Source organism: Rousettus aegyptiacus, unplaced genomic scaffold (assembly GCF_014176215.1).
Source record: "Rousettus aegyptiacus isolate mRouAeg1 unplaced genomic scaffold, mRouAeg1.p scaffold_m13_p_4, whole genome shotgun sequence".
NCBI classification, from domain to species: domain Eukaryota; kingdom Metazoa; phylum Chordata; class Mammalia; order Chiroptera; family Pteropodidae; genus Rousettus; species Rousettus aegyptiacus.
The window spans coordinates 134,088,848-134,112,384 of NW_023416307.1; the positions used below are offsets into that span (position 1 = coordinate 134,088,848).

Genomic DNA, 23,537 nt, shown 5'->3' on the forward strand with positions numbered 1-23,537 from the left:
AGTTTCTGTTAGTAGCACCCAAAGAACCTTGTCTAAGACAGTGGCACAATGAAATGATGATTCCACAAATAATGATTCCAACCATAACCAGACTAGAAAACCAGAGGACACACCAGAAACTTAAAGGATATGAGAAGGAAGAAAGAAAATCTTCATTGATGTTAGAGAGAGAGAAAGGAGATGGGGGTTAGGGGGAGAATCTAGTACAACTGCTGCAAAACAAAGGACTTTCCCTGCGAGTGGTGTCTAAGAACAAAAAGCTATGATATTTGAAACTAGGACTCTGAAGGCTATCAACAGCATGAAGAGTAAGAAAATCTAGGCAGGCTACATCATCCTCACAACCCAAAGCCAAGTAGCCAGTAAGAGAGGTGTTTGTCCTCCAGAAAAGGAGCAGTGAGTATGGGCCTTTGATTAAAACCAAATCGTCAAAGCCTGGTGCCCATCTTAAAGAACATATTATCTCAGAACACGTACCTCAACATTTTATCATTAAAAGTTTCTGGGAAACTGTGTAAAGTGATCAAACTGGTGTTTTAGGAAGGTTAATCCAGTATAAGTAAGAAGGATAAACTAAGAAGAGGAAAGATTATAGACAGGAAAGCTAGCTGGGAAATAGTGCAAGCATGCAAGTGCCTGAAATACAGACAAAAACCCTAAGAACAGAAAATGCAGATTAACCCAGATGTAATGATAAGAACAGAAAGAACTTGTTGAAGGACTTGATGTTAAGATGGAAAAAAAGATAAGGTAAAGACAAACGCTTCGTTCATTTATGTGTTCACAAAATACTTATAAGTTTTTTTTATACAATATCCCTACCATTTAGCATTATTAAATTAATCTCAGAATAAAAAAGTCAAAGTAACCCTAAGATGTTGAACCTGAGATCATCATATGAGGCAAAAAAAGAGAGAAGGCTGGGGAGAACATTGGATTTAAAAACACTAGTGATTATTTCAGTTTTAGAAATGTTGAGTTTTTTCCCCATGAATTTTATTTTTATGTAAAAAAAAAAAGTATTTCTATAACAAACATATTTATAAAAGTTGTTAACTTTGTATTATAAACTATTTGATAAGTGTAAAAGAATACATGTTAAGCACAATAATAAAATGAATATGATAAACTCACCTCTGAAACTAAGTAGAATATTATCAATATCTTTAAGCTGCTGGCGGTTCCTCCCCAATTCTAAACTGCCCTACATCCCACATAGAGAATCACTATCCTAAACTTTTTCTTAATCATGTTTTCTTTAACATTTCACCCTATTATACCATTAACTCTGCTGGTTCTCAGGACTTCAGACTGGAAATAAATACACCATTGGTTCTCCTGGGTCTCCAGCTTGCCAGCTACAGATCTTAGGACTTCTCAGCCTCCGTAACCATATGAGCCACTTCCTTATAAGTCTCATTCTAAATACACACACACCCTTCTCTGGAGAACCCCCTGCATAATAAAACTGTCAACCAAGAATTCTATAACTGGTAAAACTGTCCTTCAAAAACAAGGGAGGAATTAAGGCATTCCCAGACAAACGAAAGCTAAAAACAGAGTTCATTACCACTAGACCTGTCCTATAAGTAATGTTAAAAGGAGTCCTTAAGTCTAAATAAAAAAACACTACAAAGTAACTCAAAGCCATATGAAGAAATAAAGATTTCCAATGAAGAGAAACACATGGGCATATATACAGGCCACTATTATTTTATTTTTGATATGTAACCTCTTTTTTTATTTCTTAAAGAATTTTAAAGACATGCATTTTTAAAATTATAAATCTGTTACCATATATAAATGTATAAAGACGTAATTTTTGACAACAACAACATAAAGAATGGGAGAACAGAGGTATTTTAGGAAAGGAGATTTGTAAGCTATTGCAGTTAGGTTAGTATCAATTTCTACTAGATTGTTATAAATTTAAAACATTAACAATCATCCTCATGGTAACCACAAAGAAAATATCTAAAAATATACACACAAAAAAAATGAGGAAGCAACCAAAACGACTGCCTACAGAAATCAATTAAACGTAAAAAAAGACAGTAGTAAAGGAAATGAGGGTCAAAAGAGGTATAAAACATTCAGAAAATAACAAAATGGCAGAAGTGCTTCCTTATCAGTAATTACTTTACATGTAATAGAGAACATCCAACAGAATTAAAGAAAAAACAGCTCTACAATAATAGTTGAAGACTTCAATTCCCTACTTTCCTTAATGGGAAGAACATACAGAAAGAAGATCAATGAGAAAATAGAGGACGTGAACAACACTATAAACGGCCCAAACCTAAAAGACATATAGAGAACACTCCACAGAATAGCAGAATACACGTTCATCTCAGGAGCACATGGAGCATTCTCAATAATTTAAAGAGAGTAAAATCAGACAAAGTATATTTTCTGACCACAATGAAATAAAGCTTTACATCGGTAACAGAAGAAACTTTACAAATATGTTTAAATTAAAAGTCTTAAACAACCAAATGTCAACAGTAGAAATCACATGGGAATTCAGAGATTAGGAATAAATGGAAACAAAACAACATATCAAAATTTATGTGATACAGTGAAGGCAGTGCTCAGATTGATATTTATAGCTATAAATGGCTGCATTCGAAAGAAAAAAGATCTCAAATCAATAACCTAACTTTACACTGTGAGGACTGAAAAAAAGAGCAAACTAAACCCAAAGCTATCAGAAGGAAGGAAATAATCAACAGCAAAGATAAACACAGTAGAGAATCAACAAAATCAAAAGCTGTTCTTTGAGAAGATGAATAAAATTGATGAAACTTTGGCTACAAAAAAGTAGACAAATACTAAAATCATAAATAAAAATGGAAACATCACTATATACCTTAGAGAAATGAAAGGGGTTGTAAGAAAATACCATGAACAATTGTATGCCAATAAATTAGATAACCTATGTCAAAGAACAAACTCCTAGAAACACAAATTACCTGAAATAACTCAAGAAGAAATAGAAAAATCTCAATGACTTAAACCGATTCAAAGAGATTGAATCGGTAATCAAAAACTCTCCAACAAAGAAAAGTCCAGGACCGGATGGCCTCACCAGCGAATAATACCACACATTTCAAGAATTAACATCAATTTTTCCAAATTCTTCCAAAAAAAAAAATTGAAAAGGAGCAAACACTTACTCATTCTATGCAGCCAGCATTATCCTGATACCAAGGACAAAGACATCACATGAAAGGAAAACTAGAAACCAATATCCCTAGTGAATACAAATGCAAAAAGCCTCAACAAAGTTTTAGCAAACTAAATCCAACAGCATTTTAAAAAGAAGATACACCATGACCAAGTGAGATTTATCCCATGAATTCAAGGATGATTCAACATAAGAAAATCAGTCAATGTGATATACATTTGGAGAATGGGGGCGGGAGGGAGATACACAATCATATCAATTGATGCAGAAAATGCATTTAACCATATCCAAACCACCTTTTCATGGTAAAAAAAAAAAAAAAAAAAAAAAAAAAAAATTAGAAAACTGGAAATGGAAAGTAACTTTCTCAACATAATAAAGGGCACTCAGGAAAAAATCCACAACTAACAGTATATCCAATGGTGAAAGAATGAACTCCTTCCCCCTAATATCAGGAAAAAAGAATAGGATGTTTGTTTTTACTACCTCAATTCAATAATGTATTGGAAGTTCTAACCAGAGTAATTAGACAAGAAAATAAATAAAAGATACTCAAATTAGAGAAGAACTAAAACTATCTCTACTCAAAAATTAAATCATCATATATATGTGATATCTATACTTGAAAGTCACTACAGGTAATAAACAATTTCAGCAAAGTTGCAGGGTACAAGATCAATACACAAAAATCAGTTGTGTTCCTATATACCTGCAATGAACAACCCAAAAAGGAAATTAAGAAAGCTATTCCATTTATAACAGCATCTAAAGGAATAAAATACCTATAAATAAATTTAGCCAAGGAGGTGAAAGCCTTATATACTGAAAATTACAAAAAATTTAAAGTTGACCTAAATAAAAAGACATTCCATGTTCACAGGTAGGAAAACAATTTTATTACGACGTCAATACTACCCAAAGTGATCTACAGCTTCGGTGAAATCCCTATCAAAATGTTCAAAAATTGATTATAGTGATGGTTATATAACTCTGTGAATATCTTAAAGCCATTGAATTGTATACTTTCAAGTAAGTGAATTGTCTGGCAAGTAAATTAAAAAAAAAAAAAGAAGAAGCTTGTTTAAAGAATAAAGATAGTTCTCCCTCACTAATATTCTCCCTCTACCCTTACTCATTTCATGGATCTCATCCCTTGAAATGTATTCAAATATTATTTTGTCTAGCTGATATCTCCTAAATCTTTATCACCAGCCCTGACTTCCAGGCCTGAATTTCCCCCACTTCCTGCCAGATGCATGACAGAAGGAGTCACAACAGTCACAAAGTTAAAATCTGTTTTCCTGCTTCACCATACTTTGTCTCAGCTAACAGGTCCTATAGTCTCCTATACTATTAACTCTAATATCTCTCCCTCAGTACCACCTACTCCATCTCCCACATTGTCAGTCACCAATTACTGTCAGTTCTACTTCCACAGTGTCTTTCTTTTCTTTTCAACTAATAAAGTCATTATTTTAAAACATCACAATTTCCCTTCCTTCAATTCCTCTTCTCTTCAATATAGCACTATATTCCCAGAGGTCAAAAAATTCACAATGTAATATGTATCATACCTTCCCCTTCTCAAAACCCTAGTTGCTTCCCACTCACTACTGAACAAAATTCCATCTCTCTACAGGCTGATCTTTAAACTCTTCTATAAAGTGGATTCAACCCACCTACCTAATGTCACTTCTTATGTCATTCTTGAACCTTAAATGTCAACCTCCCAAAAGCACATATCATTCCTTTAGCAAACCACGGCTTTCTCATCCAGGTGCTTTCTCTTAGAACTTCTCCACTTAATTAAATTCCTCATCATCCAAGAGCTATGTGTCTTTATTATTCTCAAAATATACTCTTCCTCAAGTCTGCCATCAAATTGTAAGACATCTGCCAATTTCAGAAACATTGAAATGTGTAAAGAATATATGCCTTAAGAGTAAAATACAGTAAATATCTTTCTCTAAATTTCCTCAATACAGTTTTGTATTTCTATTTAACTTATTTCTCAGGCCTTATATTATGACTTAATGTCTGTTGACCCCATTAGATTACAGGCTTCTTGAGGACAAAAATACTGTCTTGCTCATCTATGGTACAGTAGAAATCCTACTGGAGTTTGAATAAGACAACCCAGACGAGACAGTAGAAAGGCAGGAAGGAAGGAAGGGAGGGAGGAAGATAGCACTAATAATAACACCTATCTCACGTTTATTATCAGAATAAATTAGAGAATATACATTAAAATCAATGTGTAAAGTGGATCTTATTCAAATGCAGAATTTTGGTATTTTAAAAGATATATTTACTAAAATTAAATGTCACACTGCAAATCTGTCACTCTTCAATATCAGAAGCTACATTAAGGAATACAGGAAATGTTTCTCAAGGAAATTTCTACAGGAAATTACTGCATCCCATAACACTTCAGCAACACAGCAGTCACCTGGCTTTCGGAGAGCAAAGTGCCCTCCTGGCACTCCAGAGCACACTAGACCATGATGAGTTGCTCCCATGCCTGCTTCTAGACAGCACAGTCTGTGACCTAGGACAGTGATTCTCAAAGAGAGCAAGTGCACAATATAAAGGGAGGCATGTGTAATAGCATCAAAGCGGGGCATGTACTGAGAAGCCTGGCACTAGGAGGAACTTAGATGAAATGAATGACTCTGAGACATAGAAACCTTTGAGGGTTTGTCTATTACTCTTCTATTGCCTGGAACTAGCGTAATGTCCTCTTAACAGGTCTCCTATCTCTAGAAGGCACCCTTCTTCCTGAGCTCATCTTCCAAACTTATGGGAAAGCGCAGCCAAAACAAAGTTAATCTGGCCACCCCACTACACTAGCTCCTTATCAGCTTGAGAATCAAAATAACCTGGCCTCATGCTGGCTTCCTACTTCCATTTTATGAGTCATGCTTGATGCTCCAGTTACCAGGATTTGAAATGTCTTGTACGTGCTTTAAACTCATTCAGGCTTTCGAGCCTTTTTACTCAGCCTTCTCCTTATTCCAACAGGGTCCCTTACACCTCTCTTTCCCAATCCTTTAAGCTCAGCTCAACTTTCCCAAGTCCTGAAAACATTCCAGGAAATACAAGATTGTGTAATGACTACTCCTTTGAGTTCCTACAAAAACATGTCACCATCTCTAACTTAACACACATTCTGTTGAAATTTAAAAATTGAAAGTAGCCTTTAAAAAACAACCGTACCACAAAACCAAGAACCAAGTGTTTTCATTTCGTAGTTCATTTACCTAATATAGTGCCACTCAGTATATGTTTCAACTGAATCAAAATCTGATTTTACATTAGTTTTTAAGAAATAATCCATTAAAAAAAAAAAAAAGAGGGTTTTTGATTGCTAGTTTTGGATGTTTTTAGCCAAGTCTTTTTTATAGCTGCTGCTACACAAGTGCACAGGTATATTCATGAATTTTATACACTAGCAACACAGTTGTTGAGCTAGTCAACTAAACACTCTCAGATCCATTCTCCAGACTTACCCTGTGCTGCTATATCATAATAGACTGCAATTTCCAAGCAACCTTGCCCTGTGGCTTCCAGAAAAAGCTGGCCAGTGGGGAAGCACTAAGCATGATAGAAGGCAGAAGAGGGAGAAGCCGGAGTTATTTCTCCTCACTCTCCTTCCTGACACATCCATGGCAGAAGCTCTCTCTTCCATAACTCCATTTCCCTCCAGATAGCCTCTGATGTCCCAGCTCCCATCAGGAAGCCCCAACCATGGCTCCAGCTCCCTGGCGCAGCCCTAACTTTCATACTCTAGTCACACAAGCTTTTCTCATCTTCCCCAGGCCTAATGGTGCTGGAGAGGCTTCCAGCTGTTGTTAATATCTGGTTTGTCTCACAGTCCAGTTTGGCTTCTCACCAATTACCTGTGCAACCAGTTCCCGGATTAACTTTCCTCTGGTGAAAGATCTACTGTGGTTACTATTTTCTGGGTGGATCCTGACTGATTCTGTTTTTAACTGTCATTTAAAAGAGAATGTAACAGATACACCTCAGTATACTAGAACGTAAAAACTTTTAACCTTGAAGAAAACTTATTACACAAATATTTCAGAAAAATATTATTCTGAATACAGATAAAGAGAAGGGGGAAGGGAGGAAAAGAAGGAGAGGGAACCGTGCCTTAAATTCTTTAAAGTAAAAATAAAGACTCTAACATTTTATTCATACCAAAGTGTTCCTCACTGGAATGAAGACTTTCCTCAGCTGCAATGTTTGCCTGAATTAAGTCAATCACTTATAATAAAAATGTCACTTTTTAAAAACTTATTTAGTAGAGGGGAAAATTGGAAGGATTGTGGGAGTTGGAGTCACTGCAGGCCAAGACATCTGTTCTGTTCCGAGGGAAAAAAAAATGTTAAAGACTTCCTGTCACTGACGTATCATTCAAATCCACAAAATTCTGTCCTTTTTCAAGACAAATCCAACTAGACTCATCAGTTAAAAGGTATATTTTTAACCATTAATCTTATTACGTAATTTTTTAAAAGACCATAAAATGTTAAAGTTGAAAAGGATTGCTTTAAATATAAGGAATAAGGGCACAATTTGTAAACAGTTTAGTGTTCACTGATTACAGGACTTCTCAACTCCCCTTTCATGTAATCATTATATGAAATTCCTTAAATAGAGCTAGCCTAATAAACTAATTCAGTAATCACTCACCATGTATAAAACATTTCAAAAATGAAACACTTCCAGAGCAGAGAAAAATATCTATTTTTTTCTGAATAAATAATATTTCTTAATCATTGGATGAGTTTGTTCTTGATCTCCACAGAAAAATATTAAAAAAGGATCCCCAAACTAAAGCAAAAGGTCAATTTAAGATTATAGACTTTATAAGACAGATATATAAAGAGGAGCCTACCATTGAAACAAGCATTTCCTGAGCAACTCTGCACTGCCCTGGATTTTATGCAAATTACTTCATTTTACCTAAAACCTCAGTGAGGAAATGGAAACCCAAAAAGGTTACATACTTTTTCCAAGCAAATAATCTAACCAGCAAACAATAGAAGTGAAATTTGAGTTCAGTTTTGTCTGGCTCTAGAGTCTGGCTCGTTCTTGCTATCTCTGGAACAGTGTTCCCCATGAGTGAGTTCAAGCTAAAATTGAACAAGAGAATTACTTATTAAAAAAAAAAAAAAAAAAGATAAAACAACATGATACTCTCTAGTTAGTATTTTAAATAGTATTTATAATTATCAAACTTTCACACATTTTAACTTAAATAATATTGGTATAAATATAAAGAGACCCTTACTTAGCACCTATTATATAAAGCTCTGTAAATAAACAGATTACAAGAAGGACCTACCTCAAAAGTTTGCTGGTAATTACTAATTAATAAATATTTCTCACTAATACAAAAGACCAAAGATGAGATCAGCATCTCCAAGCCAGGGTCCAAACTACTCCCCTCACTTATCATTATGCACTGATAGAATAGCCTTGTCAGATCTTCCTGGTTAATTATTCCTCCCAGTTGTCTGATTAATGTCTGAAAACCTGGTGTAACTGAGTTATTATCCTAGCCCCTTTGTGTAATTTGACCTTTGCTTTCTAGTCACTATGTGCTCAACAATAACCTATAGACTACTCCTTTTTTATAAATATTCACTCTCCTGAAGAATACATTTTACAATACAACTTAGCACATGTATACATATAAGAAAAAACTAGATTGCTTTTGTTTAACCTATCAGTGTTCTTGATAAAGATGTAGAATGTGAACATATGATCGAACCTAAAAATCACTGGTTCTGCAAAAAAGTCAAACTAAAGCACTGAAGAGATATATAAATAAACCCTCGCTAACAGACTAAAGCAGTAATTTCTATTCCTATGAAGAATGACTTTGATTCACATAGAGTTTGATATCATGAAACAACGCTCATTTTCAAAATAGAAGACTGGAAGAGATAAAAGACAAACTGGGTTCCTTCAAATTTAACCTATGATTTTTCACATAAGGACAACCACTAGTTATAAAGAAATTACCAGCCTGTGGAATATAAACCAAAGTTCAAAATATAAAATGCAAAATCGAATGTAAACAAGAAAAAAATATCTGTATGAGTTTCATACAGTGCTTTTTCTAACCCTATGTATTTTTACTACTGTAAAATTTTTCACCTTAGAAAGTATAATCTTAACATTCTTTAAGTTTGTGATTACAAAGGTTTTACCTCCAAGATCAAAAGCAAAACTGCATGGATACCAATAGCACATGATCTAACTGCACAAAAATTTGCTACTGCTCAATTTCTGCATCACATGAGTTTTTAAAGTAAATCAAGAAAATTAAAACACCTAAGATGTTTAATAGGAAGCATTTGTGCACGTGTGTATGTAGATAAAGTTGTGTCACTATTTTTACCCAAATCATTTTCAAAGTATTTGATTGGGGATCCCAGAACTTCTTGAAAGATGAGAAATGACTGATTTGTTTTTAGTGGTTGTCTCTGTAACCTGAATGAACTCCGAAGCTACAAATACAACACATTACTGTAACCAATATTCTAAAATTGATGTCAAGTTCCAAATATAAAAACTACTGAATTGTCTTCATTATATAATTTTTTAATTTGGGTATGATAATAAGAAGTGTGGTTTAAAAATGCAATCAGCTAATATATTCCACTACTGGAGAGAAAATGTCTAGATGTTAAAAAATAACAAAATAGAAATAATTTGCAAGGTGTACAAGTAATTCCACATCATAAGATTCTAGTTCATGTCTTGACAATAAACAACAAAAAGCAGAGAAAGGAAACTCTAGGCCTAAATATTTTATAGAAATTAGGATACTCAATTCAAATAGCAACAGAGTTGATAGCTTTTACTCTAAAATATTGGAGGCCAATACTTTTATCTTCTGAAAACTGAAGTACAAAGTTTTAAATACATACTTTATAACCATACTTTGGACTGAATTCCTAAAATACTCAGTTTTACCCTAAATTAACTGTCAATATGAATTGTAACCTTAGGAGACAGAATAATACTTATATATATACACACTGTGTGTATGTGTCATGGTAGGCAATCTTTTTAACTTTGTAAAGACAGTCACTGATTTCATCTTGCCTTCTTACTTGCCATGAAGACTGTGAAAGTGCCTAACCTGTCAGCAGCATACACAACTGATTTGATGAAAAATTAACCACCAAACCAACAGGTAAAGCCACATTCTGACAATTTCTTTGCTTCAAAAGAAATTTATCATTATCAGTGTCCATAACTCTTTAATATTAAAAGAATGATTAACTCCTTTACATTATTTGTACTGTAAACATTTTCAAATTCCTTGCCAGATTCAATTCACTTTTCTGTATTACTCAGTAGTAACAATTAGTTGGAAACTCACGAAGAGCCACAGACTGTACTCACTGCTTCTACAAACATGATTCCCCACGATACACCTACAAGGTAGTCTTATCCCTTACTTTATTGAGTAGTGATGAGAAAGCTAAGTATCAAAAAGGTTAAGTCACACGACCAAGACTGAATTACTAAGTGAGGGAGAAAAATTCTAATCCAGGTCTATCTAACCAACTTTAAGGTCTGTTTGCTCTTACATCATTCTAAACTCCCATTTATGCTAACCTTACCTTGCTCATAGGTTTTTGTGTTGTTTTTTTTTAATCTCCCACCATTTTTTTTTTTTTCCAGAAAGCTGTATTTGGAACTGAGGAATGAAAATAAAGTCACTTCCAGGAGTTACTTTTGCAAATACCAAGACACAATTTTCACCAAATTCTTCTTGGCTTGACTTTTAATACCTCAAACACAAATATTAAAAATTACAGCATGACTATAACAAGACTTAAAGGTATGCATTAATCACCACAAAAGATTTTCTACAAAAATGAAGATTCTGAATAGAGCAAAATCAAAAGTTGGAGTAATATATCGGTAAAAGTATTGCCAAACAGTATCTCTGTTTACTAAGTATAAACAGTAATTTTCTAAGAATAAAATAACTAGAGCTCAGAATTGCTTAGTTATATTAGAATCCTTCATTCTAAATACTAGAACCAATCAGTATATCTAACTATAACTTTTCTTTACAATCAGAATAATATTTTACAATTCTGTCTGAAAATGTTACTTTACCCTTATTTGTGAAAAGTATTTTCATTGGATCGGGAACACGGTACTGGCAATTTTTTCCCAGCACACTGAGACTATCAACCCACTGTTTTTCGGCTTCCATTTCTGCTCTTGACCTGTCAGCTATGAGTAAAACTGTCACAGCTACTTTACCAGTAATCTGTCTTTTGCCTTCTGCCAACTTTTAAGATATTCTCTTCGTACTATGGCTCTTTTTTGTTACTGTGTGGGACTAGATGTATATTTGCTTTTAGCTATTCTGCCTGTAATTCCCTGAATTTCTTATATTCATGGACTGGTGTTCTTCATCAGCTCTGAAAAGTTCTCAGCTATTATCTCTTCAGATATTGCCTCCTTTCCTATTATTTCTCCCTTCTACAATTAGAAAACTAATGAAATACTGTCAGACCTTTTCATTCTATATTCTATATATCTTAATCTCGTTCTTTTTACCCATTTCCTTGTCTTTCTATACTACATTCTGAATAATTTCTTCTTTCCTATGTCCAGTTCATTAATTCTCTTTAGCCATATTTAATCTACCATTAACCATATCCACTGAGTTTTTCATTATAATTACTGTATTTTTTAGTTCTAGAAGTGTAATTCAGGTCTCTAAAATCTGCTCAGTTTCCTATTCTCTGCAGTTACTTTCTATATTTTTGTAAACAAAATTAACAGTTGCTTTATAATCTTCATCTGATAATTCCAAAATCTGAAGTCTTGGGAGTCTACTTCTATCTATTGCTTCTGCTGTTTCTTACTCATGGTGCCTTGTTACCTTGCATGCTCAGTTATATTTTACTGTGAACTAATTTTTTGGAAAATTATTTGTGGGAATTTGCTAGTATCTAAGATAAACATGTATTCTACCTGAGAGAATTTTTGTCTGCTACTGCCAGGTACCTAGAAGCATTTTAAATTCACAATTTGAAGGCTTTGGGACCCAGGTGACACTGAATTTGAGCTACAAACTAAGAAGAGGGAAGGACTTCTATTTTCTCAGGTTCAATGCAACTAACTATTCTTGCAGCCTCCTGGGAGCAAGAACACGGAAGTGTTTTACTTGGGGTTTAACCAGACTCTGTGGGCTTTGCTGGTTGGAGTCCCACTTTCACAGGGAAGAACTTTCCTATTAGATTGCCCTCCTTTGGCCTATCTGGACTTTCACTTCTATACTCTATGCCCAGTAAGGTTTTCAAAGCCAAAGGGCAAGTTCCCTAAACTGTGGCAAATGTTCACAGAGGAAAGAAGTTTTAATATTCTGCTTACTTCTCTAAATTCCTGCTTTCATACAGATTTCAGCCCAATAATTTCTTACTATCATGTTAGTGCTTAAGTTAAAAAATTTTTTTCAGCATTTCTAATTCTACTCAGGGAATTACTTTGTCCATATTACCTAGCTGACCATATTATTGTTCTCAATTTTTTTATATTTCAATCACTAACTGTTTCATTTTGTGAGAAAGTGTAACAATGACAGCAAGGGACAATTTATTTTTATTCGGCATGATTCACTAGTACTGTCTAGAATAGAATTTTGACAAATCCCAGAACAGATCAATTATAAGACTATTAAGAGATTGACAAGATTCTGAAATTAATTCTCCAAAAAACTATCTGTATGATTGCTATGGAATTCATTGGCCTACTGATTTTTCGCAACTAGTAATATATGTGTACAAAAATATATATTTTGAAGCTACTAAAAGATTGGCCAGAGTGGCAAAAAAAAAAAAAAAAAAGACAAAGGAGAATTAAGTTCAATATTGTTTCTGCCAGGAAAAAAAAATTATTAAAAAAGACTATTATATGGAACTGCACAAAAATTTAATAATTCTTCATAATAATTTTTAAGATGTATAAGTAAAATTTTTTTAAACTGAGAATATTGCTTATATATAATAGGCTAAGTTAAAATCTACAATAAACAAAGAGCTCTTGAAAATCAGTAAGAAAAAAAATTCCCCCAAACTTATACAGAGAGATTAAATACATATTAAAAAAATAAAAGCAATTTCTCTAATTTTGCCAATATGTTAACCAAAAACAATGATTTATAATACCTTCTGGTAGGAACGTTTGGGCAGATCTAATTTATATTCTGCACTAAATGTTGGGGTATAAATTAATATCATCTGTTAGGCAGTTAGGCAATAAGTATCAAAATCTAAATTATACATAGCTCTGATAGGACAATCCCATTCCTAAAAATATACTTATAGTAATAACATTAGTGTGTGAGGGTTTATGAAAGATAAAATTTCAAAACAGAATAGAAAACTGATTAAAATTAGAAGTTACATACATAGTTAAATTTAAAAATTAAGAAACTGTATGAATAACAGAAAATAGTTATCATTTAAGAAGGGTGGGAATAGAAATTACTTTTTAAAATTTCACTATATGTTGTACTTTGATTTTTTTTTAATTAATGATTTATGAATATGATTCTTAGGTTGAAAATAGAGACAGGAATTAACTCAGCCAAAAATTTTTGTAGTTTTATTTTTTGTTTGTTTTTTAGGTCTGTGTAGTGGATTAAAAATAGTCACAAATCCTTTGTCACTTTCTCCATCAGGAGATGGGAGTTTAAGTCTCCTCTCATTGAATTATGGCTGATTCAGTCTGTTTAACCAACAGAAAATAGCAGAAGTAATGTTCAGTTGCAAGCACAGCCTTTAAGAGGACTGTTAGCTCCTACCTCCTGCCTATTAGAATGCTTGTTCTTGAGACACTCCCTCTTAGAACCCACCTGTTATGCCCAGGCCACATGAGGAGCCCTCATATAGGTGCTCTGATCAACAGCCCTAGCCAACCTCCCAGGCAGTAGCCAGCATCAACTGCTAGCCATGTGAGAGAGCCATCTTAGAAGTGAAAATAAATTTCCAATGAGCTGACACCAAGGGAAACAGAGATAAACTACCTCTACCAATGCTATACAAATCATAAAGTGAAGATTAAATAAATATTATGTTGTCTTAAACTACCAAGTTTATCACATGTAAGTTAATAACTGGAACAGCCTCATATATGCTGCTGTATTTTCAAGACCTGGTATGGGACACCTACTTTTAATGGGCACAGCACAAGGAGTATGACTAAGATGATGTGCATGGCCTTGGCACTCACAAAGCAGTCAAAGTGGAACACAGATTACTAAGTAAAAAGGCAATTATAATTCATAATAAATGTTATGGACTAGTACAGGGTATGTGGCCAGATAGGAAGGACACAACACAGACTTAGTGGTGTAAGGAAGCTTTTAAGCTGACACCTCGCAAGAGCCAGTAAGATCACGAAATAGAACATTTCAGGCTGGAGGCAAGTAAAATCACAGCTTCAAAAACTCAAAAGATTTCAATACTTTTATAATGAAATCAGAGAGTAGGGGAGTCAGAAGAAGCAGATGCGAGGCTGGAAACAGGTGATGGAGAAGAGTGAAGGGGGTTCCAAGCTATGAGTAAGAGAATCAGGTGAGAGCATAAAAAGATCCTCTGCCTACAGGGACACCGGTCAGAAAACTGGGACACCTTACAGAAACATAGGCAAGGGATGGTAAATCTGGTAGATCAAGCGATAATATAGTAGAGTAGAAGTAGTTGAGGCTAAAGAGACAATGGATTCAAGAGGGAGAATCCATAGAGCTTGATGGCTTTAAGTGAAAATTTGGAAAACGGGAGTAAAATGTGTCTAGATGGGTTTCTGGCTTGAACCACTGGAGAGATGGTGGTGCCATCCCCTGAGATAATAAATTTGGGAGGGGAAATAGCTTTTGTAAGAAAAGATGGTAAATTCCGTTGCAGACATAGTGAATTTGAGTTTTCTCCCAGCCCTCCCAAAGTGGAGTTATCTAGTAGGTAATCAAATACACAGGGCTAAAGCTCAGGAAGAAATCAGGGTTGGAGAACCAAGATACCAGACTCTTCAGAAGCTTTTCCTGTCTTTGTAACACTAATCTCTCACTCTCCCCTCTGTAGTCCTCAATCCCTCAGTTACTACTCTACAATTCTCTGACGATTTGTCTTTATCAAGTACTGTCTCTAATTTTATTAACACTTCCAAAGCAGTTTTATGTTATAAGGAATCCCACGTTTAATCAATGTTTTGCAGCAGGCTTCGCGAGGTAGGATGCATGATGGCCACTGGTCAGGGTGTTCTGCCAGTAGTTTTAGTAACAAGAAAAAAGGAAATTAGAAGACTGATCAGGATCCCTTCCAAGACTAGGGAAAAGCACTGATACTCCTGATCAAAGTAGAAGCAGGGAGGAGAGCTATTTTCTGAAACAAAGAATATATGGAATACCTGGAGAAAAAATATGAAGCAAAAAAAAAAAAAAAATCATTAAAAGGGCAGAGTCAAAAAAGTCCTGAAAGATAATCAGAAGGTAGAAAGGGGGCCAGAAAAAGAAGAGCTGACATACCAGGCACTTCTCAATCGCTATCTCTGCCATTCTGTCCTGCCTTTACTACCCCCTGGTTTATTTATCACTTCCCAATGCCTTCCATTATGCTCAACATAATGGGGCTTGATGACTTTTAAGTTGACCATAGCAGGACCATAGCTGGAAAACAAAACTCACCAGTGATAAGGAAAAGAAAATAACATGACATGTCAGAAAAAGAACATCATGATATTTGATATCACAAACAAGCAAAACACAAGATCACACAGTCTGATCTCTACAGTCCATCAGCCTTCTCTTTTAATTTCTACCAAACCACGTGGAAAAAAATCTTCAAGATCTAAGGAGAAAAAAATGCAAAATCTCAGAGTAATTGCTTGGGCAATAGAGCTAGATAACTATAGATAACTATAGTTACAAAGGAAGCTGCAGGCACTTCAACTGAAAGTACCTTGCTCTCTATATATACCAGGAGTCTTTTGACATAAAGTAAAATCACAAAACTTCTGAGCTAAGACGATCCTTAGAGACTGTCTTAGTTCCAGTTGCTATAACAAAATTCCATAGACTGGGTGACTTACAAACAACAGAAATTTATTTCTCACGGTTCTAGGGGCTTTAGCCTGAGATCAGAGTGCCAGCATGGTCAAGCCCTGGTTGAAGGCCCTCTTCCGGGTTGAAGACTGCCAACTTCTCATTATATCCTCACATGCCAGAGAAAAAGCAAGCTCTCTCATGACTCTTAGAAGAGCACTAACCCCATACATGAGCTCATCTAATCCTAGTTACCTACCAAAAGTCTCATCTCATAATACCTTCATATGGGGAAGGTGGCAGGGTTTCAACTTATGAATTATGGGGTGACGTATTCAAACCATAACAGAAGTCATTTGGTGGAATGGTTTTCCAGATATTTTTAAATCCTTCTGAGAACTAAGTACATCAGTTCACAGTGATACCATATCAATACACCATATTTCAAGTAAATGAAATTAAGAAAATCATTCCAGTATAGCTTCCATAAGTGAAAATTAATCATGAAAAAAAAAAATCTAAAAATAGCTAGCTTCAGATGATATGCTAATCTACCTGGAAAATGTTAAAAGAATCAACTCAAAAATTGTTTAATAAATAGATTCAGAAAGTGACTGGTTACAAAATAAATACACACACACACACACACACACACACACACACGCACACACACAAAATCAGTTATCTCTTCTATTTACCGGCGAGAGTCAAGTAGAAAAATACACACACATGCACACACACAGCGAGAGCGAGCAAGCGAGCAAGCAAGAGAGAGATTCTGTTCGCATTCGCAACAAAAAATAAAATACAGTGTGACTGAATAGAAGACCAAATGATAAAGCTTCTACCACCCACAGAGAAAGAATAGATCATTCATTAGGTAATATTAAGAAAACTGGCTAAAGAAGTTTAGAAATTTTTTGAATCCTCTACTTCACATTATACAAGTAAATATGTTCTGGAATAATTGTAAACCCAAAATTTAACACTGAAACTATGAAAATGGTTGAAAAAATGTAAATTAATAGCTATATAAAAATAAGAGAAAAAGCCTATGAGATATATAAAGGAAGTACAAAATTTAACTATGTTAGAATCTGTAAGAAGGCAGGAGAAGAGGAGGTATAAAGTCAATTATACCCTAATAAAACTGTAAAAATAAAGAAAAGATGGTAATACCCATTAACGGCAAATACAGGCCTCTCAAACAGCTTTGTAGTAAAGGATAAAGTAGTACAACCATTCTGGTCAGCAATCTGGCCATGTGTATCAATTATGATCACATATTTTGACCCACTAATTCTACTCACAACAATTTTTCCTAAATAATAATGCACAGGCACAAAGGGATATTGGCTACAATAATGTTCAGTGTAATACTACTCGTCATAATGATGGAAAGGAATCTAGGTTTCTAAGCACGAAGGACTGCTTGTAGCACATTCATGCAATGATAGTATAGACACGTTAAAAATTAAATGGAAGAATAACAACATAGTAATATAAAAATATCAAATGAAAAACAAAAACAAGCATCAAAATAGCATGAATCCACTTTTAGCTTTAATAAAAGGGTATATCTATACCTACAAATTTTTATCTGTATATATCTACAATACACACACACAACACAGGATAAAGAAATTAAAATTAGTTAAATACCCCTAAATTAGTTAAAAGAAATGAAGGTTGGAGAAGGGAGGTGATTTATCCCAAGTCTCCTGTACCATACACATCTACCTATCAAAATGAGCACTCTTTCCACAAGAAGCCAAGAAGAAGCCGAGTTTAATGAATGAAGTAGACAAAGATGGAAATAACGGTACCACTTGCCCATCTCCTATCAACTCCATCTCCTCCCCACCCCCACCCAACCAAGCTCCACCAAGGATCCAGAACCATCAATCCACTAATTCATCCCAGGATGGCAAGAGATGTAATGTTAGTAATTATTCTTGGATTCCTGCAAAGTAGCTACTGAGACAACTCCAAAGGTACCTGTTCTGGGAAATTAAAAGGGTTAATTCCAATCCTCAGTAATTATTCGCAAACAAAAGGCATACCTCTGCAGCCAGGGGCTGTAACTTGGGCTCAGCCTTCTTACACTGTTATCACTTCAACTCCATCAAAAAGAGGGCACATCTCCCCTGAGGCAGTTATACCAGAAGTGGGGGCTTACTTCTTACTGATCTAATTATTCTGAAGATCCACTATTTGAAAGTGGAGACCCAATTACTTTGGTTCAACCTTTTAATCTTATTTAGGGACAAAATGTTTAGTAACGCTAAGAGATAAAACATTCCTGGCTAACCAACATTTCAGCTGAAAACTAGTACTTGCAATACAAATCTTTTCTTTCAGCCTCTCAAGGCAAGAAAACCCTGAAGAAAACTTTAAGAAATCTGCAACAGTATGGGTAATTATTTTTGATTATTTATTTTTATAAAATTTCTACAATAGGCATTACTTTAACAGAAGAAAAAATTATTCTTGTGGCAGGCTAAACTACCATACTATAATTATTCAACCTAAGATATGCACCCACAGCAGCATTTTCTTTAGACAGATATATCACAACTAGTCTGTCATAGTTATCATATAAAACTAAGTCCAATGAATTTTAAAAATTATTCTTCTAAATATAGACTCTGTGACCTATGAAACAAATTATGAAAATTTGCAATTGTCTATAATGCATATTTCAAATCTCTTAAATCTATTTCGTTTCAAAAAGGTAATTCAATAACCACCTTTTCTAGGCAATTAAGAAAATAAATGTGGAATTACTAAATATTTTCAATTACTAAATACCACATGCAGCACAGAACAATGACTAAAAGATATTATCTTTAGATGTTTTTCATCCAAACATTAATGAGCACCTACTGCATGCCAGGCCCTATACTAGGTGCTAAAGACACAAATGCTAATATAGAAATTCTATACTCCAGTTCTGTCTAGTCAAAAAGACATGCACTATGATGAATATAACTATTATTTACACATACACACACACACACACACACACACACACACACACACACAGACCCCTATCCCTTACTGTCAATCCCAAAAATCCAAAAAGCTCTAAAAACTAAAAATTTTCTAAGTTGTCAACAAAACATGGCCTAACTGATACAAGGCTTTTTATAGTCTTTCATTCTTTTTTAGTATAAATATGAATAATTTTGGTGGAAAATTAATGTGTCTGATCACGGGGTGACTGCACCTATCCGCAGGAGGTTTCATGAAATATCAGCATATTCACCATATAATTTTCTAAATTCTAAAAACCTTTTACTTCTGAGACACATATGCCACCATGGATTTCAGACAAGGGGCTGTAGGCCAGGTCTAGAGAATGCAAAAAAAAAAAAGATGGATTTTTCAAGGAGCAAAGGTGTCAATTGAAGAAGGTATAAGTTATATAGTCAGAAAAGCCTTCAGAAAAAAGTTATCTTATTCTAGGCTTAACAATGCTACACCAGAAAAAAATTTAAACTGATCCTTTCACACCACCGCCAAAGACATCTTTTATTATTTCTATAGGGTATTTCCTTACTTTGAAAGATCTGAACTGCCAAACCATATTGACATTTAATTTTCCAAAGAGATGAAAGCCTAATTTTGTATTTTCATCCAAAAAATTTTCTTAGCCCATACAGCCTTATACCAAATAAATGTATAATTTCCACTAAGTTCATTCAAATATAATCAATCAGTCTTGATTATGTGGATATGACCAACCACACTAGAGATTATCCATAGCAGAATATCCAATACTTACAGGATAGCATTAACTATGTGCCAGACACTACCTAATCATTTTATATTTATAAAATACATATTATACATATACATATGTGTGGATATGTACCTGTATATGTCGATATATGTTATACATGTGTGTAAATGCATATCTATACATACATATACACACATTCTCATTTAATATTCAAAACAAGATTGTAAGGGAGTTACTATGATCCCCAAAATGGAAGGCACTGTGAGGCAAAGTTAACTGGCCAGCATGGCATTATAATAGACATCATAATAAAGAATGAACTATGAGAAAACATTTATATCAGGGATTTCTTATTTTACTGACTTCCTTCCCAAACTCACTACTATCCCAGTTAACAGAGAATTAATGTTGCTGGAATCAACTTCACAGGCCCTCCCTATTCCCAATATTTTCCTTCCCCTACCTTTTTCCCCTCTCACAACCAACCCCAGCCACAACCTCTCATTTTCTCAAGTTCTAGTACACACACTATATAGTACCACCATTCTAATGAACTGTCCATGTTAAGAGAAATGTCTTAGACTAGGTGTACAAGCACCATTTCTCAGACTGATTGATGCTAACACGGGAGAAAGCTTTTAGAGGTCTGAGACAAAAAGGGGGTGGGGGACAGATGATATATTAAAATTTTTATGAAACAAATTATTCAACTTAAATATTATCCTTTTTTCTGAGGTTGTCCTTACTTTTTCAGTGTTAAAAAATGATAATGATGACCAATGCTTAATTTTTTTATTGTCCTTACTGGCCAAATAAAAAGACAGTTACCCAGTCAATCTCCCCCAAAATCCTAAATGTTAGGGTAACAAATACAGAGTAAATCTACCAAGTATGCATGAGGAGGCAGAAGACAGGCATAGGCAGAAAATAAAGAACTGAAAACTCGCAAGGTCAAAAGGAAGCAGACACTATTTTTATATTTAACTGTGATATAGAAAGACACTGGTTCAGCAAACAAGTGCTAACAAAATGAAGCTTTGCAAATTTCAGTAACTTATTCAGAAAAGATTACAAGCATTGAGGCAATTCTTAAAGTGAGATAAAATAGGAGGCATAAAAGGATGACAAATTTGAATCTTAAGAGTAAAGCTCATAAGTCTCAACAATACTAAGAAAGGGGATTTAAGAGTATCATTAATTTATCTTCTAAAAAGGAAGCACAAAGAAGATTGATAAAAGCATGGACTCTAGAGTCAGTCAGCCAGAATCCCAGCTCAGCGTTAGCTGTGTAAACCTGAGCATGTGACTTTTACCCTCTCTCTGTTTCAGCTGCCTTAAAGGTAGGTCGCTGTGATTAAATAAGTTAAAAGTAGAAAAGTGCTTGGAACAGTGTCTGGCACTTAGTAACTACTTCAAAAGTACTCATATATATTATTTAATAATATGAAGAAACAATGGTAAAGTAAGGGCTAATGACTATAAAAAGAAGTAAAAATAGTTGATGTTATACTTTTATAAACATTTTTTTAAATTATAAACATTTTAACGCATATAAAGTATATAAGGTTATGTGACATTTTAAATTTTTTCAATATACGTCTTTAAAATTACATTAGAATAAATGTGAATCCAGTTAGGATACCCTCAACAGGTAGAGCCTTAATTCTTTACGAGTTTGCTTCCAAGGCTCAGGAATGCACTACTCAACTGAGACTGTATTTGAGTGAGTGAGATAAAGAGCACACACTCAATACTTGCGCCAATTAAAGAAACTTTCACCCAGCAGTGCAGAGAAAATATGATTCATAGCCTATATGTTGATAAAACCCAGCTACCCATAGCTGAGCAAGTACTTCAGATAGAAGCACAGCAAGCTTCCACGGAAAATTCGCAAGCCAGTTGACATAGGCACCACATCGCATGCACACCTGGTACCTGCACTCTTTCTGGTTAAGACAACTCCCCAGTCCTGCAATCTCTTTCCCTGGAACTCAGACTCGGCCTGCTCACTCTACATAATGCTTCTCAGTTCATTCTGCAATTTGCCCCTTCTCTCAAGCCACCCCTACAACCCAGAGTGATTAGAAGGCACTTGTTCATTAATATATCATTTTATTTCTTTACACACAAGTCATCTATATCCTTGCTCCTCAAGGATGGTTCCTTGTCCAACAGTACCTAGAAGCACATAAGAAATGCAGAATATCAAGCTGCCTTACAGATCTACTAAGTCAGGATTTTTAAACAAGAGCCTCAAGGGATTCCTATGCACATTAACATTTAAGAAGCACTGCTCTAGATGACTCTATTGTAGATAGTTGTAAAAATTAAAAATGCTCAATTTTACATTTCAATTTAGAGATACGGTAGAAAAATTACCAAGATGTGGAATCTGAAAAGCTCATTAAGAGAAATATCCAACATATAACCGAATTTTTTACCACTGATATCAAAAGCTTCATAGGTTTATTTTCAACAATTCCTACATTTAATGCTTTCTGCTTTGAGTCACTATTTTGTGCAACATCACACTAGTAATATACAGTTTTATTGGGACTATATTTTGTTGTACATTGAGTACAAAATAATGGCCAGGTCTGGAAATTTCAGCGCAATCCGGCCGAAAGGTGTGCAACCTGCATGCTAAAATTTAGGGATTTGGTCCAAAGTTGACAAATGAAACTCTTTCCAGAAAGTTATTGTTCAGAAAAAAATCTAAAGAATGTAAACTTTAAGCATGTCATATATTCCTGAACTAAAACTGTTTAATAGCTAGTATCGAAAATATCCGTCACTTGTAGAACCGAAAAATTGTTCTAGAGCTGTGTGTTCACTTTTCCAGAAAAGGGAGGGGGTAGGAATCAACTTTCACCCTCAGCAAAGTTTTTCTCATATTCTGAAAGGTCTCCACTTGCATGTTCTTACAGATGAATAAACTTAAGTCGAACTAACACAATGTCACGTTCCTTTTCTCAAAGGTGAAAAAGCTTTTATCGCTTCTAAAGGATGCATTTTAAAAGATTTGGGATTCCTGGCCGATTTCGCTTCCGGCCTGCGAAGGAAGCTGGCTGCCTACAGCTGAAATTAACAGGGAAATTTACCAAGAAGTTGAGCCCTAGTCCAGCCGCGAGACTCTGCCCTCTTGCTGCAGCTAGCCTTGCAGCTTGGACCCCAACCTGCCAAGTGAGGGAAGGCGGGCAGGCTGGGGTATGCAGCCTCCTCGCCCTGCCCGCCCCGGAGCTGGGGAGCCTCCCCTCTTGCCACCCAACCCCCAAGCCGATCCGGGAAGCGCACAAACGTGGGGCGGTGCAACTACCCGTCCCCGGCAGTAGCACCAGCACCCGCACCCTCAGGCCTTCCCGTGAGGCGGCGGCAGCTGCAGCAGCGACGGGAACAGAGGTGGGATTCGTCCTGAGGCTGAGGGGGAGGCCGGGGCGGGAGCCACTGCATGTGGGGGCTGCACTGGAGGAAGGCAGAGGTGATCAGAAGACTCGGCTTTTTAATGATCATCATCA

The 23,537-nt window shown here is 35.1% G+C and overlaps 1 protein-coding gene across 6 annotated transcripts in view; it reads right to left on the bottom strand.

Moving 5' to 3' along the window:
* TBC1D5 (TBC1 domain family member 5) overlaps positions 1-23,537 on the bottom strand; it is a 463,234-nt gene that overhangs the window by 439,117 nt on the left and 580 nt on the right. The window lies entirely within an intron of this gene.